The sequence below is a fragment of the Salmo trutta genome, chromosome 37 (genome assembly GCF_901001165.1).
Source record: "Salmo trutta chromosome 37, fSalTru1.1, whole genome shotgun sequence".
NCBI classification, from domain to species: Eukaryota; Metazoa; Chordata; class Actinopteri; order Salmoniformes; family Salmonidae; genus Salmo; species Salmo trutta.
Genome location: NC_042993.1, coordinates 7421615 through 7445007, shown reverse-complemented (window position 1 = coordinate 7445007; position 23393 = coordinate 7421615). Strand labels below are relative to the sequence as shown.

At 48.7% G+C, this 23393-nt stretch overlaps 1 long non-coding RNA gene across 4 annotated transcripts in view; it reads right to left on the bottom strand.

The window, feature by feature from the left end:
* LOC115177076 (uncharacterized) overlaps window positions 1-17135 on the bottom strand; it is a 39935-nt gene extending 22800 nt beyond the window's left edge. The window contains exons 1-3 of one of the 4 annotated variants that reach the window (XR_003872331.1): window positions 16942-17135; window positions 12661-12742; window positions 2369-2471 (exon numbers count right to left, since the gene is read on the bottom strand). This is a non-coding gene — a long non-coding RNA (uncharacterized LOC115177076). The remainder of the gene's footprint in view (window positions 1-2368; window positions 2472-12660; window positions 12743-16941) is intronic. The other 3 variants (XR_003872330.1, XR_003872329.1, XR_003872332.1) reach the window with 3 other exon arrangements.
* Window positions 17136-23393: the final 6258 nt, after the last annotated feature.

Genomic DNA, 23393 nt, shown 5'->3' with positions numbered 1-23393 from the left:
GGCTTTTATTTTTTTGAATTTTTTGAAACAAGTAATTTTTTTCATTTCACTTCACCAATTTGGACTATTTTGTGTATGTCCATTACATGAAATACAAATAAAAATCCATTTACATTACAGGTTGTAATGCAACAAAATAGGAAAAGCGCCAAGGGGGGTGAATACTTTTGCAAGGCACTGTACTCAAGTATGACAATTGGGTACTATTTCCACTACTGCATGTGACAATTAATTAGACACCTCCTACATTATTTTGTGTGAAACTGCACAAACTCAAATAAAGTGGTGCCTAATGGGATTCCACTTCGTTCTGAAACCAGCTCGATTGAAGTGGTTATCGGAGGGTCTAAATAGCACCTACACCCTCCATCATTTTCACTCCCTCAGCTTTGGTACACTGGTAGAGAGGCGCGTGAACGTGCAAATGGAGGGCAGAGGGGGTGATTTGGGATTCAGCTAGAGAGAGAGAGAAAAAGTGAGAGAGAGTTGACAGGGAAGGTGTCCCTGTGAAATTGCGATGAGCGACCCTAACCTTTGCCTGCAGCAGTATACTCTATGTAAGCTAGGCACAGAATGTGACCTGCTCTGTTGTGTTGGTTAACTTCATTATCAGTGGGTCAATTGATTATCTTCTTGGACAGACACAGAACATCCATCAGAACATCACATTCTGTCCTCTACACAGAGGGCTTTATCAACTAACCACCTATAAGCCTAGTTTCAAGGAGCAACTGATATGTCCTAAACAGTGATGTAGTCGTTAAAAAAAGGTGGGTAAACTATAAACTCCAGTGGTAAACTATAAACTCCAGTGGTAAACTATAAACTCCAGAGGTAAACTATAAACCCCAGAGGTAAACTATAAACCCCAGTGGTAAACTATAAACCCCAGTGGTAAACTATAAACTCCAGTGGTAAACTATAAACTCCAGTGGTAAACTATAAACTCCAGAGGTAAACTATAAACCCCAGTGGTAAACTATAAACTCCAGTGGTAAACTATAAACTCCAGTGGTAAACTATAAACTCCAGTGGTAAACTATAAACTCCAGAGGTAAACTATAAACTCCAGTGGTAAACTATAAACTCCAGTGGTAAACTATAAACTCCAGAGGTAAACTATAAACTCCAGTGGTAAACTATAAACTCCAGTGGTAAACTATAAACTCCAGTGGTAAACTATAAACTCCAGTGGTAAACTATAAACTCCAGTGGGCGATCGAGACAAACCACCACCAATATGAACAAAAACGTATTACATTTTTATAACAGCTTGGGGTTAAACACTCCAAGTAGAGAAGCCTAAAGATAAATAATCCACATGGTTACAGAGGAACATTTTGAAATCATTTTTTTATAAATTTGTACAATTTAAAGAGGGTATGTTTGGGACAGTTTAATTCAAGTCAATGGTACCTATATTAGCATTTTCCAAATCATGTCCAAATCATTTAGAAGTAAATTCACTGAGTTACACAATACATTTTGAGATACTTTAGTATAATTTGGACAGGAAACCTCATCATAGTGAGGATATTAATAGTGAGCAATATTCCCTCTAAGCTACCCGTGGGCGTGCAGCTCCCTGGGACTGCCTCGCAGAAGAAATATCAGCCATCACAGAGAAGCACGAGATTGAACTTCACTAAACTTTCTAGTTTTCCCCATTAGTTAACACTATCAACGTTTCCCTCTGCTGTGGAAATTGTAATCGATCAACACAATATTAGCCACTTTCAATCCAGCATACTGAAACAAAACGAACTATGCAAGAGATTTTCTTGTAGGAAGATTGCATTGAGTAGGATTCTATTGCATTGACAGGCACGACTCAGGCCCATACTCTACACAGACTGGTGCACCATAACCAATCAGAGCTGCAGTATCCCTATATGCAAATAGACCATTGCCATATATGGATTTGCATGTAGCCAGTTGTGTACATTTGTTCCTATTCTTTGCTAGTGAGTTATTAGGCCAATTCTAGCTAATTTCTAGTCAGCAACAGGGGAGTGGTTGCTTCCTACAAGAGCACAAAACGTGTGCATTTCTTTGAAAAGCAAGTAACAAACAAAACGTATTCTAGACACTTATATCTGTTCAAAATGTTTGTCTATGGATATCTAAATCTTATCAAACTTCAAAAACACATTTTCCTTAAGGGGGGTGTGTTCCCATAACATACCCTATTATTAGCATGTTGATTGTATTTGTAGGCCAATAGGGAAGGTAGACCATGGGGAGATGTTCATAATGAAACATATCTTCTTTTTTAAGTACTTACATTTGTTTGATAAGATTAGCACAGATTTTCTCAGTGGACCCCACATGGGGCTCTGACCTCTAGTATGGGAACCACTGTACTAACCTTTCTCTCTGCTGGCTTCCTCTCTCTCTGTGTCTCCTCTGCCTCCTCCTCCATGCATCACAGCCTGCCTCAGCCTCACCACCATCTGTCTCACCAGTACTCTCTGTAAAGAAAAGTTATGATGAGAACTTAGTAGCCTGCTGAGGTCAGGCTCCATTTAACATTAGCTTCTTACTTCATCCTTCTAGCCAACTAGCTAGCTAGCTGGCTAACACTAGCCAGAACATTACTGCAATACGAATAGAAGTCTCAGCCTGCAGCTAGCCACCTGACTGACTGACATATCCACACTGAGTGTAAAAAACATTAAGAACATCTGCTCTTTCCATGGCAGACTGACAAGGTGAATCCAGGTATAAGTTATGATCCCTTAATAATATCGCTTGTTAAATCCACTTCACTCAGTGTAGAAGGTAAGGAGACAGGTTAAAGAATGATTTTTATGCCTTGAGACAATTGAGACATAGATTGCGTATGTGTGTCATTCAGAGGGTGAATGTGGAAGACAAAAGATGTAAGTGCCTTTGAACGGGGTATAGTAGTACTTCAAGCTGGGGTAGTTCGTGTAACGTCTCACTGGTCCTTGGCCTGTGCTGCCACTCACAAGAGGGCGGAGTTAGCCATTTGAGAGAGTGGTGAATGTACAGCTAACAAGGCAAATCTGGGAGGGGCAGGCGAACATAACAGAGGCAGGAGTGATTAAAGCTCTGAGAATATAAGCGTTCTGAGCTTTGATCAACACTGGGAATGCAATAGTAATTGGGTAAATGCTAATTAACAAAATAAAAAAGTTTAATCTAATTCGCAAATAAAAAGGTGCGTAAACAGCATTTACGTGTATTTACCCTCCACTACATCCCTGGTCCTAAACGATCACAGTCCTGTACAAGATGGTGCTAGATCTATGCTTGGGTGGGTTACAAATAATGTTGACAGGCTTTGGGATCAAATAGTTTAAGAACCAGGGGTACACTGGAAGGAGGACTCTCCCCCTGACCCTTTACACTACCCTGTCCTGATTACACTACCCTGTCCTGACTACACTACCCTGTCCTGACTACACTACCCCAATCTGACTACACTACCCCAATCTGACTACACTACCACAATCTGACTACCCTGTCCTGACTACACTACCCTGTCCTGATTACACTACCCCAATCTGACTACACTACCCCAATCTAACTACACTACCCCATCCCGACTACATTACTCCGTCTTGATTACACTACCCTGTCCTGGCTACACTACCCTGTCCTGGCTACACTACCCTGTCCTGATTACACTACCCTGTCCTGGCTACACTACCCTGTCCTGGCTACACTACCCTGTCCTGATTACACTACCCTGTCCTGGCTACACTACCCTGTCCTGGCTACACTACTTCATCCTGACAACACTACCCCATCCTTGCTACACTACCCTGTCCTGGCTACACTACCCCATCCTGACAACACTACCCCGTCCTGACTACACTACCCTGTCCTGGCTACACTACCCCATCCTGACAACACTACCCCATCCTGACAACACTACCCCATCCTGACTACACTACCCCATCCTGACCACACTACCCCATCCTGACAACACTACCCCATCCTGACAACACTACCCCATCCTGACTACACTATCCCATCGTGACTACACTATCCGGTCCTGACTACACTACCCCATCCTGGCTACACTACCCCATCCTGGCTACACTACCCCATCCTGACAACACTACCCCATCCTGACTACACTACCCCAGCCTGACTACACTACCACATCCTAACAACACTACCCAATCGTGACTACACTACCACATCCTAACAACACTACCCAATCGTGACAACACTACCCCATCCTGACTACACTACCCCATCCTGACAACACTACCCCATCCTGACTACACTACCCAATCGTGACAACACTACCCCGTCCTGACTACACTACCCCATCCTGACTAATCTACCCCGTCCTGACTACACTACCCCAGCCTGACTACACTACCCCATCCTGACTAATCTACCCCGTCCTGACTACACTACCCAATCGTGACAACACTACCCCAGCCTGACTACACTACCCCGTCCTGACTACACTACCGCGTCCTGACTACACTACCCCGTCCTGACTACACTACCCCATCCTGACTAATCTACCCCGTCCTGACTACACTACCCCAGCCTGACTACACTACCCCATCCTGACTAATCTACCCCGTCCTGACAACACTACCCCGTCCTGACAACACTACCCCGTCCTGACAACACTACCCCATCCTGACAACACTACCCCGTCCTGACTAATCTACCCCGTCCTGACAACACTACCCCATCCTGACAACACTACCCTGTCCTGGCTACACTACCCCATCCTGACCACACTACCCCGTCCTGACTATACTACCCCATCCTAACAACACTACCCTGTCCTGGCTACACTACCCCATCCTGACAACACTACCCCATCCTGACAACACTACCCCATCCTGACAACACTACCCCGTCCTGACTAATCTACCCCGTCCTGACAACACTACCCCATCCTGACCACACTACCCCGTCCTGACTATACTACCCCATCCTAACAACACTACCCTGTCCTGGCCACACTACCCCATCCTGACAACACTACCCGATCCTGACAACACTACCCAATCGTGACTACACTACCCCATCCTGACTACAGTACCCCGTCCTGACTACACTACCCCATCCTGACTACACTACCCCATCCTGACTAATCTACCCCGTCCTGACCACACTACCCCGTCCTGACCACACTACCTCATCCTGACCACACTACCCTGTCCTGGCTACACTACCCCATCCTGACTACACTACCCCATCCTGACTAATCTACCCCGTCCTGACAACACTACCCCGTCCTGACAACACTACCCCATCCTGACAACACTACCCTGTCCTGGCTACACTACCCCATCCTGACAACACTACCCCATCCTGACAACACTACCCCGTCCTGACCACACTACCCCCTCCTGACTACACTACCCCATCCTGACTACACTACCCCATCCTGACTACACTACCCCATCCTGACCACACTACCCCATCCTGACAACACTACCCCGTCCTGACAACACTACCCCGTCCTGACAACACTACCCCGTCCTGACAACACTACCCCATCCTGACAACACTACCCCGTCCTGACCACACTACCCCCTCCTGACTACACTACCCCCTCCTGACTACACTACCCCGTCCTGACTACACTACCCCATCCTGACAACACTACCCCATCCTGACAACACTACCCCATCCTGACAACACTACCCCGTCCTGACCACACTACCCCCTCCTGACTACACTACCCCATCCTGACTACACTACCCCGTCCTGACTACACTACCCCATCCTGACTACACTACCCCATCCTGACTACACTACCCCGTCCTGACAACACTACCCCGTCCTGACTACACTACCCCGTCCTTACTACACTACCCCATCCTGACAACACTACCCCGTCCTGACAACACTACCCCATCCTGACTACACTACCCCATCCTGACCACACTACCCAATCGTGACAACACTACCCAATCGTGACTTCACTACCCCGTCCTGACTACACTACCCAATCGTGACAACACTACCCCAGCCTGACTACACTACCCCATCCTGACAACACTACCCCGTCCTGACCACACTACCCCGTCCTGACCACACTACCCCGTCCTGACTACACTACCCCGTCCTGACTACACTACCCCGTCCTGACAACACTACCCCGTCCTGACAACACTACCCCGTCCTGACAACACTACCCCGTCCTGACTACACTACCCCGTCCTAACAACACTACCCCGTCCTGACTACACTACCCCATCCTGGCTACACTACCCCATCCTGGCTACACTACCCCATCCTGACTACACTACCCCGTCCTGACCACACTACCCCATCCTGACTACACTACCCCATCCTGACCACACTACCCCATCCTGACAACACTACCCCATCCTGACTACACTACCCCATCCTGACTACACTACCCCATCCTGACCACACTACCCCATCCTGACTACACTACCCCATCCTGACCACACTACCCCATCCTGACTACACTACCCCATCCTGACAACACTACCCCATCCTGACTACACTACCCCATCCTGACTACACTACCCCATCCTGACTACACTACCCCATCCTGACAACACTACCCCATCCTGACTACACTACCCCGTCCTGACTACACTACCCCGTCCTGACTACACTACCCCATCCTGACTACACTACCCCATCCTGACTACACTACCCCATCCTGACCACACTACCCCATCCTGACTACACTACCCCATCCTGACTACACTACCCCATCCTGACAACACTACCCCGTCCTGACTACACTACCCCGTCCTGACCACACTACCCCGTCCTGACCACACTACCCCACCCTGACAACACTACCCCGTCCTGACTACACTACCCGGTCCTGACTACACTACCCCATCCTGACTACACTACCCCATCCTGACAACACTACACTACCCTGTCCTGACAACACTACCCAATCGTGACAACACTACCCAATCGTGACTACACTACCCAATCCTGACTACAGTACCGATCCTGACAACACTACCCCAGCCTGACTACACAACACCCGCCTGACTACACTACCCCATCCTGACTACACTACCCTAGCCTGACTATATTAGCGTGTTTGTGATTTTTCCTCCATTTAAATCATTGGGAGGGCCACCAAAGCCTGACTACACTACCCCATCCTGACTACACTACCCCAGCCTGACTACACTACCCCATCCTGACTACACTACCCCAGCCTGACTATATTAGCGTGTGTGTGATTTTTCCTCCATTTAAATCATTGGGAGGGCCACCTAAGCGTTTTTTCGGGCTGTCTAAGTCTTTTTTTTAAGAATTTCATTTTCAGGGTTTGGAAAAAAACAAATATAAAGTACATGTATGTAGAAAAGATAATGGACCTATATATTTGTCATATAATACAATCTTAGAGAACTAACAATTACCCAAATAAAAGATAGACAGTCAGGGAAAATTGAGAATTGAAAATCCCGAAAACAATGAATTTAGCAGTGTTCATTCTGTTATTATGTTTGAGATAAAGAACATAGGGTAGCTGAAGGGTAGGACAAAAATAAAATACAAAAATAGATAACTAATGTAAAATATCCTATGTCCGTAAAAAAGTATATAGTATGTATAAGCTGGAAGGAGAGGCCTAAGTATTGTTGTCCATTAGTTTACTCCAAATGGGGAGGGTGGTAGGGTTAGAGGAAAACAATAAAGAAGGAACATATATTTTACAAGGATTGGAAATTATGCAGACAATTACATTGATAGAAGCCACAATCTATCTGCAATAATAAAGCTGATCTACCCCCCCCACAAAATCAATCAATCAATAAAAAAATAAACAGCATTAGCCATGGCAAAAAAAAATCTGGAAATTTGCTTTAAAACTGCAAAATGTTTCTCTAAAATTCAGCCACGCCAACAGGCAGACCGGGGCCACCTAAGCCTGACTGTCACACCCACCACCTAAGCCCCTTTTTGGTCCAGATAAAACAGTGTGTGTTTGTGTGAGAGAGAGAGTGACAACTCTTATCGTGGTGAGGTGGCAAATGCTTCAAATGTCCCCCGTGTGAGTGGCCATTCCCGGGTTATCTGGGAAATGTGCTCTTCTGAAGTTGTCGGTTCCCACGACCCCTGGACAGTGTCAGATATGCAGAGTTGCCTGATATGATAATGCACTAGAGGTGTGTGGAGGTTACAGTGTGTCATCAGTTGCCCTGTGGAACACAGACATATTGGATGACCCTAATCTGATCACATATGCCCTCTCCAGATATAAAGAGAGAGAGAGAGAGAGAGAGAGAGAGAGCGAGAGAGAGAGAGAGAGAGAGCGAGAGAGAGAGAGAGATATACACAAGGGAAGTTTATCCTGTGACTTTCTCACTTTCTCTCCATCCACTTTCCCCCTCCCTCCCTCCCTCCCTCCCTCCCTCCCTCCCTCCCTCCTCTCTCGACACAGACAGATTATCTTCCCATATTAAGGTGTTATGTATCCAGATTAAGGTTTCCTGTGAATATGATTTCAATGTCATTCAGTAAGCCACAGGATAAACTTCCTTTCTCTTCTCTCTCTCTTTCTAAAACAAAAACTACTTTCACGATGACACAGAGGACACTTCCGAGAATCAAAGTTGAAAGAAAGCTCAGCCCACTGAGTTGGATCATCAAGTCACATTGTTGACAGACTGAACCAGTCATGGAGACCTGAAATCCTGACCTCTCCCTACAAGCCCCCAGTTTACTGACTGATTGACTGTGGAGAGCCATACTGATACAGGACAGACACTTTCAGGCATAGCTCTAAATGCTTTCTATTCAGTGTGTTAGTAATAGGCACTTTGGGGAGTTTTCAGGACCCTGTCTTTCAAAGATAATTCGTAAAAATCCAAATAACTTCACAGATCTTCATTGTAAAGGGTTTAAACACTGTTTCCCATGCTTGTTCAATGAACCAAAGACAATTAATGAACATGCACCTGTGGAACGGTAGGCAATTAAGGTCACAGTTATGAAAACTTAGGACACTAAAGAGGCCTTTCTACTGACTCTGAAAAACACCAAAAGAAAGATGCCCAGGGTCCCTGCTCATCTGCATGAACGTGCCTTAGGCATGCTGCAAGAAGGCATGAGGACTGCAGATGTGGCCAGGGCAATAAATTGCAATGTCCATACTGTGAGACGCCAAAGACAGCGCTACAGGGAGACAGGACGGACAGCTGATCGTCCTCGCAGTGGCAGACCACGTGTAACAACACCTGCACAGGACCGGTACATCCGAACATCACACCTGCGGGACAGATACAGGATGGCAACAACAACTTCCCGAGTTACACCAGGAACGCACAATCCCTCCATCAGTGCTCAGACTGTCCGCAATAGGCTGAGAGAGGCTGGACTGAGGGCTTGTAGGCCTGTTGTAAGGCATGTCCTCACCAGACATCACCGGCTACAACGTCGCCTATGGGCACAAGCCCACCGTCGCTGGACCAGACAGGACTGGCAAAAAGTGCTCTTCACTGATGAGTCGCGGATTTGTCTCACCAGGGGTCATGGTCGGATTCGCGTTACACCGAGGCCTGTACTCTGGAGCGGGATTGATTTGGAGGTGGATGGTCCGTCATGGTCTGGGGCAGTGTGTCACAGCATCATCGGACTGAGCTTGTTGTCATTGCAGGCAATCTCAACTCACGTCTGGGTCCTGTTGGATCGGAGGGTGAGGGCTAGGGCCATTCCCCCCAGAAATGTCCGGGAACTTGCAGGTGCCATGGTGGAAGAGTGGGGTAACATCTCACAGCATGAACCGGCAAATCTGGTGCAGTCCATGAGGAGGAGATGCACTGCAGTACTTAATGCAGCTGGTGGCCACACCAGATACTGACTGTTACTTTTGATTTTGACCCCCCCCCCCTTTGTTCAGGGACACATTATTCCATTTCTGTTAGTCACATTTAAAAAAAATGTTTTAACCTTTATTTAACCAGGTAGGCTAGTTGAGAACAAGTTCTCATTTACAACTGCGACCTGGCCAAGATAAAGCATAGCAGTGCAACACAAACAACAACACTGAGTTACACATGGAATAAACAAACATACAGTCAATAACACAATAGAGGAAAAAAAATGTCTGCGTACAGTGTGTGCAAATGAGGTAAGATAAGGGAGGTAAGGCAATAAATAGGCCATAGTGGCGAATGAATTACAATTTAGCAATTTAAACACTGGAGTGATAGATGTGCAGAAAATGTATGTGCAAGTAGAGATACTGGGGTGCAAAGGAGCAAAATAATAAATAACAGTATGGGGATGAGGTAGTTGGATGGGCTATTTACAGATGGGCTATGTACAGGTGCAGTGATCTGTGAGCTGCTCAGACAGCTGGTGCTTAAAGTTAGTGAGGGAGATATGAATCTCCAGCTTCAGAGATTTTTGCAGTTCGTTCCAGTCATTGGCAGCAGAGAACTGGAAGGAAAGGCGGCCAAAGATGGAATTGGCTTTGGGGGTGACCAGTGAAATATATACCTGCTGGAGCGCGTGCTACGGGTGGGTGCTGCTATGATGACCAGTGAGCTGAGATAAGGCGGGGCTTTACCTAGCAAAGACTTATAGATGACCTGGAGCCAGTGGGTTTGGCGACGAATATGAAGCGAGGGCCAGCCAACGAGAGCATACAGGTCGCAGTGGTGGGTAGTATATGGGCTTTGGTGACAAAACGGATGGCACTGTGATAGACTGCATCTGTCTGTGGACATGTCTGTGGAATTTGTTCAGTTTATGTCTCAGTTGTTGAATCTTGTTATGTTCATACAAATATTTACACATGTTAAGTTTGCTGAAAATAAACACAGTTGACAGTGAGAGGACGTTTCTTTTTTTGCTGATTTTATAATAAGGTGACTTGAGTGTGATATATGTTGTCTGTTTAAAACTATGACTGCTGGCCTGGCCTGAGTTTCTTGGCTGTGATGTGAGTGTGACAAGCCAAATATGCAGGATCAATAGTGTCATTGATCTGCGTGGGTCTGAAACCAGGCCACAAAATGGTGCCCTCGCCATGTCACATGGCCCTCTCTTCCAGCTCCCTCCCTTTTTATCCCTCGCTCATTCCTGTTTCCCTTCCCTCTCTCTCGCTCTCTCTATGGCCGTCAGTCCGTTTCTCTCTTCTCATTTGTTTTTTTACAATGTCAATCTGATTTCAAAACCATTTTCAGTGACAAAGTTCCAGAAGCCTATAGCTCTGAATGTTTCTGGCAGCCTACATGAAGCCATGGCAATTGAAAGATGACAACAACAGTGTGTGAACTTCTAGCTCTCGTCCCATCAGATCAATAGACTATTAACTGAAGCATCTTTACCGGTCTCATCATTCACCACTTTGGCCTGGGCTCTGCTTACAGTGTTGGCTGGACCTGTTCAACGACCGAATACAGAGAACAACAAATAATAACCATCAAGCCTACCCTAGAGGAAGGGACTTGTGCACCCGTTTAAAACACTGGACATCTCGTCATGCGGCTAGTCGGGTCTAATCTCTCTGGGCTCGGCTGATGAGTCTGAGTGGAACCTGTGTGTCTCTAAATGTACCCAACCTGGTGGCTAGCTCTGGGAGTTAACATCTGTCCTCAGGTCTTAGGAAAGGTGACGTCATTATGGTGGCACATGCCAACACAGTGGTCTGGACACACACTCACAAACACAAATACACACACACACTCAAACATACAATCATGTGCATTGGCACTGGGCCTTATTCCCTCTAATTGGATGTTTTCCCTCCCTCGCTCCATCCCCCTCTCCATCCCCCTCTCCCTCCCTCTCTCCATCCCTCTCTCCATCCCTCTCCCTCCCTCTCTCCATCCCTCTCCCCATCCCATTCTCCATCCCCCTCTCCCTCCCTCTCTCCATCCCTCTCTCCATCCCATTCTCCATCCCCCTCTCCATCCCTCTCTCCATCCCTCTCTCCATCCTTCGCTCCATCCCTCGCTCCATCCCTCTCCCTCCCTCGCTCCATCCTTCTCTCCATCCCTCGCTCCATCCTTCTCTCCATCCCTCGCTCCATCCTTCTCCCCATCCCATTCTCCATCCCCTCTCTCTCCCTCTCTCCATCCCTCGCTCCATCCCCCTCTCTCTCCCTCTCTCCATCCTTCTCCCCATCCCATTCTCCATCCCCCTCTCCATCCCCCTCTCCATCCCTCTCTCCATCCCTCGCTCCATCCCTCTCTCCATCCCTCTCTCCATGCCTCTCTCCATCCCTCTCTCACTCCCTCTCTCCATCCCTCGCTCCATACCCCTCTCCATCCCTCGCTCCATCCCTCTCCATCCCTCTCTCCATCCTTCTCTCCATCCCATTCTCCACCCCCCTCTCCCTCCCTCTCGCCATCCTTCTCTCCATCCCTCTCTCAATACCCCTCTCCCCATCCTTCTCTCCATCCCTTGCTCCATCCCCCTCTCCCTCCCTCTCTCCATCCCATTCTCCTCCCCCTCTCCCTCCCTCTCTCCATCCTTCTCTCCATCCCTCTCTCCCTCCTTCTCTCCATCCCTCGCTCCATCCTTCTCTCCATCCCTCGCTCCATCCATCACTCTATACTGTGTGCCATTGTGATCAGGGTCATCTGAAGGTCACAAAATCAGGAAGAGGGGTTAAGAACACTTAGCTGACTTTTGACTTATTTAATCAGTCTTTTAAAATAGACTGACTCGTTATGTTTCAAATGTACGCACTTGTTCTGGACAAACCTCTTTATGCTTCCAGCCAGCCCATTCCCTTCTCTCTCTTGTCCTACTCCTCTCTGCTCGTCTTGTTCTAAGTAAAGTACCGTAACAACAGATCAGATATTAACTTCTACATTACTACTAAGGTAGCAGCACCCTGGTTAGTTCCTGGTTGGTTTCCCTGTCTCTCTGTTCCACCACTAAGTGTGTTCTGTCTTCATACCATCAGGACCACCACAGTGTGAACAGAGTGATGACAGCTCATCATGGAACCACTAAGGTCTGGAACTGATTACAACCTGCCACCTTTCAGTCTAATAATACACACCCTGGACATTTATACAGACACACATGGAATGAATACAGACGTGAGATCCAACAACACTAGTCATTTGAGGAGAAATAGGATGACGGTCAACGTCAGCTAACTTTGCCAAAGTTATTTGGCAAAACAAGAGAAGGAGAGACGTGGGCAAACATTACGCCGCCATCTTCATGACACCTGAAGAGAGCCCGGATGTCAATAATAACTTCGGATAATTTGGAGTAATTTTTCCCTTCCTTTCGCTCCTCTCTGTTCCTCTTTTTCACTCAATTTCCATCTCTTTCTGTGCTTATTCTTTTGCGCTCTGTAATTCCTCCTCTCTCTCTGTGTCCTTCTCTTTCTCTCTGTAATTCCTCCTCTCTCTCTGTGTCCTCTTTCTCTCTATAATTCCTCCTCTCTCTCTCTGTGTCCTTCTCTTTCTCTCTGTAATTCCTCCTCTCTCTCTGTGTGTCCTTCTCTTTCTCTCTGTAATTCCTCATCTCTCTCTCTGTGTCCTTCTCTTTCTCTCTGTAATTCCTCATCTCTCGCTGTGCTTCACAGAACACAATCATCTGATAATGACCGAGAGAGATTTGGCACGCAAGGAGGCGTGTCAGTCTGTGAAACTATATCTTTTTCTCACCCTCCTCCCCTTTCCATCTCTCTGACCTCTCACTATATCCCTAGCTTCAATGGACAGAGTGGATGGTAGAGGGGTAATCCTTGGCCCCGAGTCCAAATACAGAGCTCCCTCTCACAGAGCTGCCAAACACTGGCTCACATGGCCCAGGGAACCACACACAGATAACAACATAACTTATAATGATGAAAATGGTGACGATTTCAGCATTATCATCATACAAATTCTGATTGGTTGAACGACAGTAAGAGTAGGTAATACAGTACTGACCTTCAATTATGTTTTAAGTAACAAAAAAATTATAATGTAAGGTTACACAGCAATACAGACCTTTCTTTCCCTTTTCCTTTAACCTATCAGTATACAATGTACAGATATGTCTGCAGTGGGGTGAAAATCTGTCACTTTAAAGGACAGTTCCACCAAATCCGTTTGGACAATATGTTCCCACTATTCTTGTAACGTCCGTCGTTAAAGGTAGACCAAGGCGCAGCGTGGGTTGGGTTCATCATATTTTATTTAACGGTGAACCAGCAAAAACAATAAACAACACAACGAACTAAAAGTTTTGCAGGCTACTCACAGCAATACAAAAACAAGATCCCACGAAAACAAAAGGAAAAACAGGCTGCCTAAGCATGGCTTCCAATCAGAGACAACGATAGACAGCTGCCTCTGATTGGAAACCATACCCGGCCAAAACATAGAAAACAAAACATAGAATGCCCACCCACCTATCACACCCTGACCTAACTAAACAGAGAAAACACAGCTCTCCTAGGTCAGAGCGTGACAGTACCCCCCCCCCCCCAAAGGTGCGGACTCCCGGCCGCAAACCTGAACCTATTGGGGAGGGTCCGGGTGGGCATCTATAATTGGCGGCGGCTCTGGTTCCGGGCGTAGCACCTCCCCCCACCCACTGATCCCCCCGCTTCTGTGTGTCCGGAGGAACCAGACCGTGGATCATCGCCGGAGGCTCTGGAACGCCAACCACCGCTGAAGACTCTGGGCTGCAGACCGCCGCTGAAGACTCTGGGCTGCAGACCGCCGCTGAAGACTCTGGGCTGCAGACCGCCTTTGAAGACCCTGGGCTGCAGACCGCCTTTGAAGACCCTGGGCTGCAGACCGCCTTTGAAGACTCGGGGTTGCAGACCGTCGCTGAAGACTCGGGGCCGCAGACCGTCGCTGAAGGCTCCGGACTGGGGAGCGTCGCTGGAGGATCCGGACTGAGGAGCGTCGCTGGAGGCTCTGGGCTGAGGAGCGTCGCTGGAGGCTCCGGGCTGAGGAGCGTCGCTGGAGGCTCCGGGCTGAGGAGCGTCGCTGGAGGCTCCAGACTGGGAAGCGTCGCTGAAGGCTCTGGACTGAGGAGCGTCGCTGGAGGCTCCCGGCTGAGGAGCGTCGCTGGAGGCTCCGGGCTGAGGAGTGTCGCTGGAGGCTCCGGGCTGAGGAGTGTCTCTGTAGATTCCGGACTGGGGACCTTCGCTGCAGGCTCCGTGCCATGGATCATCACTACTGGTTCCGCGCCATGGATCATCACTGGAGGCTTTGTGCCATGGACCATCACTGGAGGCTCTGGGCCATGGATCATCACTGGAGGCTTCGTGCCATGGATCATCCTTACAGGCTCCCGGCCATGGATCATCACTGGAGGCTTTGTGCCATGGATTATCACTACAGGCTCCGGGCCATGGATCATCACTGGAGGCTTCGTGCTATGGATCATCCTTACAGGCTCCGGGCCATGGATCATCACTGGAGGCTTCGTGCCATGGATCATCCTTACAGGCTTCGGACCATTGATCATCACTGGAGGCCTCCTACGTGGAGCTGGAACCGGTTTCACCAGACTGGGGAGACGCACAGGAGACTGGGTGCGCAGAGCAGGCACAGGGCACACTGGGCCGTGGAGGCGCACCGGAGGTCTGGAGCTCAGGGCTGGCACTCCCCGTCCTGGCTGGATGGTCACTGTATTCCAGCAAGGGCGGGGAGCTGGTACAGGACGAACTGTGCTGCGCTGATGAACGGGGGGTACCGTGTGTAGAGCTGGCGCAGGATAACCTGGGCCGTAGAGACGCACTGGAGACCAGATAGGCTGAGCCGGCGCACTTCTTCCTGGCTGACGGCCAACTCTAGCACGGCAACGGTGAGGAGCTTCTACCGAGCGCACCAGGCTGTGCGTGCGCATGGGCGACACAGTGCGCATCACCGCATACCACGGTGTTTGTTCAGTCACTCGCTCCCCACGGTAAGCACGGGGAGTTGGCTCAGGTCTTAAAACCGCCTTAGCCAATCTACCCGTGTGCCCCCCCCCCAAAAAAATTGCCGCTGCCTCTCGGGCCTCCGTTGTTGCCTTGCCTGTTGATCTCGTCGCTGTACCTCCCTCGCTGCTTCCACCTGTTCCCATGGGAGGCGATCCCTTCCGGCCTGGATCTCCTCCCACGTCCAGGATCCTTTGCCATCCAGGATGTCCTCCCATGTCCAGTCCATCGGCCCACGCTGCTTGGTCCTTTAGTGGTGGGATCTTCTGTAACGTCCGTCGGTAAAGGTAGACCAAGGCGCAGCGTGGGTTGGGTTCATCATATTTTATTTAATAGTGAATCAGCAAAAACAATAAACAACACAACGGATGAAAAGTTTTGCAGGCTACTCACAGCAATACAAAAACAAGATCCCACAAAAACAAAGGGAAAAACAGGCTGCCTAAGCATGGCTTCCAATCAGAGACAACGATAGACAGCTGCCTCTGATTGGAAACCATACCAAACATAGAAAACAAAACATAGAATGCCCACCCACCTATCACACCGTGACCTAACTAAACAGAGAAAACACAGCTCTCCTAGGTCAGAGAGTGACAATTCTAGTGAGGATCCTGACCAAAACAAATGGCTATTAATAACATGTTGTCAACTAAAAATACACAAAATACAAAACAGACAAGGAGGCTATTTATAGTTGCTTCCTCGGAAAGAAATACTGCCCAATATGAAAATGGACAGATTTACATTGTAAAACACTGTACAAAACAATAATCAAATAATTAACAGACGCAAGGCATTTTCAAGAGTCTACTATCTGCATGTCTCTAACAGAGATAACTTTAAAACAGTGTAAACAGACATTATTCCACTGCGACATAAACAATATCATATATGTTTGTGGTTCGTCAACTATGAACAACAACAGGTTATGTCTAATGTCCATGATGCTACCATTTATGGAAGCCTGTGCGCAAATTTCAAAACAGTTATATCGGTTAAAACAGCCAGAGTATTATGATCAAATTTGTCCAATACAAAAATGTGTATTTTGGCAACTTATTTAATGCAAAACAATTATCACTCACCGTTTTATTCGCCTTTTTGTAGTTGTAAATAAATTCAGCAATTTTCCATTCAGGACCACCTGATTGCTTTTCTTCATATATGAATTTGTAACAGGAGGTAACCAGCCTACTGTAAAGTGTCCGGGACGGGTGCCCACCTCTCGCTCTGTATGCCCGTGTGCTGGCTCGCACCGGGATATTACCCTCGTTGACTGACTGCTACCGGCCACGTCTCGTCGTGCGCTCTGACTCGCTCCTTCTCCCTCGCTCTCTCCAGCAACAACTGGCTACTTCAAATATCTCCCACCAGTGCTGTGTTGTGACACTAAAACTAATGTTGTGACAGTAAAACTAATACATTCTGCATATGATTTAATTGTCTAAAGTTTAAATGTAAAGTGGAGAATATTGGTCATACAACGTCAATGCGCAAAAGCAAAAGGCATTGCGAAATGGGTAGGTTGCTCAGCAGCAAAAACATATTTTGTTACCTTCATTTCTGGTGTCATTAATAATGTAAATGTTTGTCATGCAAATAAAAGGTAATTGTGCAGGAGGCGTGTGTGTATGTATGTGTAGGCTGTGTGTGTGTGTGTGTTTACTAATACTTAATCTGTTTTAATCTCGGTCAAGGAGTGACCTATGATGTCATATCATAGCCTTTGTCATCTAATACAAATAGGATCAGACAGCCAGCAGCGCACCGGAAGGTGATGGAAAGGATGTCATATGACGCTGGGCAAAAAAACATTCAATTTTCTCCGGCTAAAGTTAGCAAATTAATCACATACTGTACAATCATAATAAGGAGTAAATGATCACCTCACTGTGCGAATTAGATATGAAGGATTACTAGGACTACCAGAGATTCAATACATTAGCTGTGGTTTTGTACCGTTAAACTACTGGTCCATCTAGCCGTCAGTCTGTCCTTGCATTGTGTGAGAAAGGTACACTGATTGTAATTGATCGATGGAAAATTCTCTCCAGGCAGTGAGAGAGAAATAGCTAGAGAGAGAAAGAAATGTGTACATGGGAGTGAGAGAAGGGGAGCGGGAAAGATAGAGGATAGACAGAGTGTAAATGTCATGAGAGAGAGGAGAGCAAGAGAGAAAGAGAGATGGAAGAAATACTTCATTATTGCCTCTAACAGATTTTGAATGTGAAAGGTCATGATCAGCACAGCAAAGAGAGAGAAGGGAGGCATGGTTTTATGAAACAGTTCAATCCCCCCCACACACACACACACACACACACATTTTGCCATGAGGCTGAGAGAAAATGTCTAATTTCCTGCAATTAAAGCTAAAATATAAGTGTGTTAACTGTGATAAAGGCACTGGATTATGAGCTGTCTTGTTTGCTAAATAAACAAATGACATAGGCAGTGGCATGGTGCATATAGCCATAGAAGCACAGTGACATACGCTTCAATGCAGTCATATCCGTGGCATATTGGGGTAGTGGCTTTCAATTTGTTATTTTTGGCAACCCATACTGTGAGAGTGAATGTCATTACAGCTCATCAAATATGACTAACCCAGTGCACTGCTTGCTATGAATTCTATCTGATGGCATTTGCATGTTTAAGTTAAAAGACAAAGAATATCCCGTTTGGAACACTGACAAGTAAACACCATCCTTTGTTTTTTTCATCTCAATCTGATTGGATGGGCCTGTCTCCCAGCAGGTGGGCCTGCACCCACCCAGGCCCACCCGTACCTATCGCCTGGTTCAATTAAAAGATACATCCCATCATTCAGAACATGCTTCCCCTAAAGATCTGTAATTGGCATTTCCAGCCCAAGAGCAGGCTATGCTTTTTTATAGGGTGTTTGTATGGGTAATTTAGAGGGAGGGTGCTTTAGCAACACATAACCACCAGAGAGCAGATGTCAGCCATTTTTGCAATCGTCACCAAAGTGCTTGCAGCAACCAAGGAGGTTTGGGCTAATTTAAATTTTTTACCCCTTTTTCTCCCCAATTGGTAGTTACAGTTTTGTCCCATCGCTGCAACTCCCGTATGGACTCGGGAGAGGTGGCCGGCTGCAACACAGCCTGAGATCGAACCCGGGTCTGTAGTGACGCCTGCGATGCAGTGCCTTAGACTGCTGCGCCACTCGGGAGGTCGAGGTTTGGGATTTAGATTATGCATGATTGTATAAACTACCCAACAGGGAATCTAATTACTATTTCCCTCTGCCTTGGGAGAAAATGCCATTTATTTGACCATTTTCATGTAGCTTTCCTCTCGGGTCTTGTTTCAGAGTTTAAGGGTTTCTTTTTTGTGATTGTCAAGTGATTTGACACTAAATATATTGCATCCTACACCAATACTATTATTATTACATAACTATTACATTAAAATGATCATAATAGATAGTTAAACTACAGTTACATTGAATAAATGCTTTATAACCCTCTTAGCATCTAGGAGAAAGAAGACAAGACGTATATGTCCAATAGTTCCACTGATCTGCTCATCACAGTGATGGAGACCATCTCCCTCCTCTGCAGGAAGACCTTGGCTGCAGAGATAAGATTCCACATTGGCTCACTAAAATTCTGTTCTGGGACAAAGAGAGATTCAGGCCCAGTAACAGTTTCCAGATTTGTCATGGTCACAGAATGTCCAAATCAAATGCTCCAGGATTCAGGAGGAGGAGGAGAGACCATCTTGGTTCAATCTGTGGCTTTGACCTTCTCCAGACTTCAATAACAATAACCCGGCGCAAACCAGCCTGGAGTACACATACATTTACACATAACAATTCCACACACAGACACGGGGGGAAACAGAGGGTTATATGCAAGACGAATAATGAGGGAATGCAAACCAGGTGTGTGGGAAAACAAGACAAAACAAATGGAAAATGAAAGGTGGATCGGCGATGGCTAGAAGCCCGGTGACGTCGACCGCCGAACGCTGCCCGAACAAGGAGAGGGACAGACCTCGGCGGAAGTCGTGACAGTACCCCCCCCTTGACGTGCGGCTCCAGCAGCGCGCCGACACCGGCCTCGGGGACGACCCGGAGGGCGAGGCGCAGGGCGATCCGGCCTTGGCCGGTTGATCTCCCGCAGCATTGAAGGGTCTAACACGTCCTTTACCGGGACCCAGCACCTCACCCCCGGTCCGTACACCTCCCACTTCACGAGGTACTGAAGGCCCCTCACCCGACGCCTCGAATCCAGTATGGAGCAAACGGAGCACGCTTGGGCCCCCTCGATGTCCAGAGGGGGCGGAGGAACCTTCCGCACCTCAGACTCCTGTAGCGGGCCAGCCACCACCGGCCTGAGGAGAGACACATGTAACGAGGGGTTAATACGGTAATCGGGGGGATGCTGTAACCTGTAACATACCTCGTTCAGTCTCCTCAGGACTTTAATTGGCCCCACAAACCACAGACACAGCTTCCGGCAGGGCAGGTGGAGGGGCAGGTTTTGGGTCGAGAGCCAGACCCGGTCCCCCGGTGCGAACACCGGGGTCTCACTATGGTGACGGTCTGCGCCAACTTTCTGGTGCAGCACGGCGCGCTGAAAGTGAACATGGGCAGCGTCCCATGTTTCCTCCGCACGCGGAACCAGTCGTCCACCGCAGGAGCCTCGGTCTGACTCTGATGCCAAGGAGCCAGTACCGGCTAATACCCCAAAACACACTGGAAGGGGGTGAGGTTAGTGGAGGAGTGGCGGAGTGAGTTCTGGGCCATCTCTGCCCAGGGCACGAACGCTGCCCACTCTCCCAGCCAGTCCTGGCAATAGGACCTCAGAAACCTACCCACATCCTGGTTAACTCTCTCCACCTGCCCGTTACTCTCGGGATGAAACCCTGAGGTAAGGCTGATCGAGACCCCCAGACGTTCCATGAACGCTCTCCAGACCCTCGAAGTGAACTGGGGACCTCAATCAGAGACTATATCCTCAGGTATCACGTAGTGCCGGAAGACGTGCGTAAACAAGGCCTCCGCAGTCTGTAGGGCCGTAGGGAGACCGGGTAGATGGAGGAGACGGCAGGACTTAGAGAAACGGTCCACAACGACCAGGATCGTGGTGTTACCCTGTGAGGGGGGGAGATCGGTAAGAAAATCAATCAACAGGTGCGACCATGGCCATTGTGGAACGGGTAAGGGGTGTAGCTTACCTCAGGGCAGGTGCCTAGGAGCCTTGCACTGGGCGCACACCGAGCAGGAGGAAACATAAACCCTCACGTCCTTAGCCAAGGTAGGCCACCAGTACCTCCCGCTCAAACAGTGCACTCTCTGACCGATCCCAGGATGACCAGAGGAGGGTGACGCGTGAGCCCAGTAGATCAGCCGGTCGCGGACAGCAGACGGAACGTACAGACACCCAGCTGGACACTGAGGAGGAGCGGGCTCTGCACGTGATGCATGCTCAATGTCCGCGTCCAGCTCCCACACTACCGGCGCCACCAGGCAGGAAGCGGGGAGTATGGGAGTGGGATCCATGGACCGCTCCTCTGTGTCATACAGCCGGGACAATGTGTCTGCCTTAACATTCTGGGAGCCTGGTTTGTAAGAAAGGGTAAACACAAAACGGGTGAAAAACATGGTCCACCTTGCCTGGCGAGGGTTCAGTCTCCTCGCTGCCCAGATGTACTCCAGATTGCGGTGGTCAGTCCAGATGAGAAAAGGGTGTCTAGCCCCCTCAAGCCAATGTCTCCACGCCTTCAGGGCCTTGACTACAGCCAACAACTCCCGGTCCCCCACATCATAGTTTCGCTCTGCCGGGCTGAGCTTCTTAGAGAAGAAGGCACAAGGGCGGAGCTTCGGTGGCGTACCCGAGCGCTGACAGAGCACAGCTCCTATCCCAGCCTCGGACGCGTCCACCTCCACTATGAACGCCAAAGAGGGATCCAGATGGGCCAGCACGGGAGCCGAGGTAAACAAAGCCCTCAGGTGACTGAAAGCCCTGTCCGCCTCAGCTGTCCACTGCAAGCGCACCGGGCCCCCCTTCAGCAGTGAAGTAATGGGAGCCGCTATCTGACCAAAACCCCGGATAAACCTCCGGTAGGTATTGGCAAAACCTAAGAATCACTGCACCTCCTTTACAGTGGTGGGAGTCGGCCAATTACGCACGGCTGCAATGCGGTCACTCTCCATCTCCACCCCGATGTGGAAATGCGATACCCTAGGAAGGAGACGGACTGTTGGAAGAACAGGCATTTCTCAGCCTTGACGTACAGGTCATGCTCCAACAGGCGACCAAGCACTTTGCGTACCAGGGACACATGCTCGGCACGTGTAGTGGAGTATATCAAAACGTCATCAATATACACCACTACACCCTGCCCGTGCAGGTCCCTGAAAATCTCTTCTACAAAAACTTGGAAGACTGATGGCGCATTCATCAACCCGTACGGCATGACGAGGTACTCATAGTGCCCAGAGGTGGTACTGAAAGCCGTCTTTCTCGAATACGCACCAGATTGTAAGCGCTCCTGAGATCTAATTTGGTGAAGAAGCGTGCCCCATGCATTGACTCTATCGCTTTGGCTATGAGCAGGATCTCACCGTGATCTAGTCAATACACGGACACAGAACTCCCTCCTTCTTCTTCACAAAAAAGAAACTCGAGGAGACAGGTGAAGTGGAGGACTGAATGTACCCCTGACGCAGGGATTCGGAGACATATGTTTCCATAGCCTCCGTCTCCGCCTATGAGAGAGGACACACGTGACTCCTGGGAAGTGCAGCGTCTACCAGGAGATCTATCGCACAATCGCCTCGTCGATGAGGTGGTAATTGAGTCGCCTTCTTTTTAGAGAAGGCGAGAGCCAAATCGGCATATTTGGGGGGAATGCGCACGGTGGAGACCTGGTCTGGAATCTCCACCGTAGTGGCACCAATGGAAACCCCTAAACACCTACCTGAGCACTCTCGCGACCACCCCGTGAGAGTCCTCTGTGGCCAAGAAACAGTGGGGCTATGACAAGCTAACCAGGGTAGGCCCAGCACCACGGGAAACGCAGGAGAGTCAATAAGGAAAATACTAATTTTCTCCGTGTGACCCCCCTGCGTCACACTGCCCAAAGGAGCGGTGACCTCCCTAATCAACCCTGACCCTAATGGTCGACTATCTAAGGCGTGAACGGGGAAGGGCACATCCACGGGAACAATGGGGGTCCCTAAACTATGAGCTAACGCTCTATCAATTAAATTCCCAGCCGCGCCTGAGTCTACGAGCGCCTTGTGCTGGGAATGCGGGGAAAACTCAGGAAAAGTGACAGACACAAACATATGTGCAACAGAGGACTCTGGGTGAGAATGGTGCCAGCTCACCTGGGGTGACGCCAGAGCGCCCTGCCTGCTGCCTCAATTCCCAGAGGAACCAACCCGGCACCAACCAGCAGAGTGACCTCTGCGGCCACAGATGGTGCACGAGCGGAAACCCCCTCCGGTCTCCCTGCACACCGCCCCTCCCAGCTCCTTGGGTATCGGAGAGGGGGTGTGGGAGGA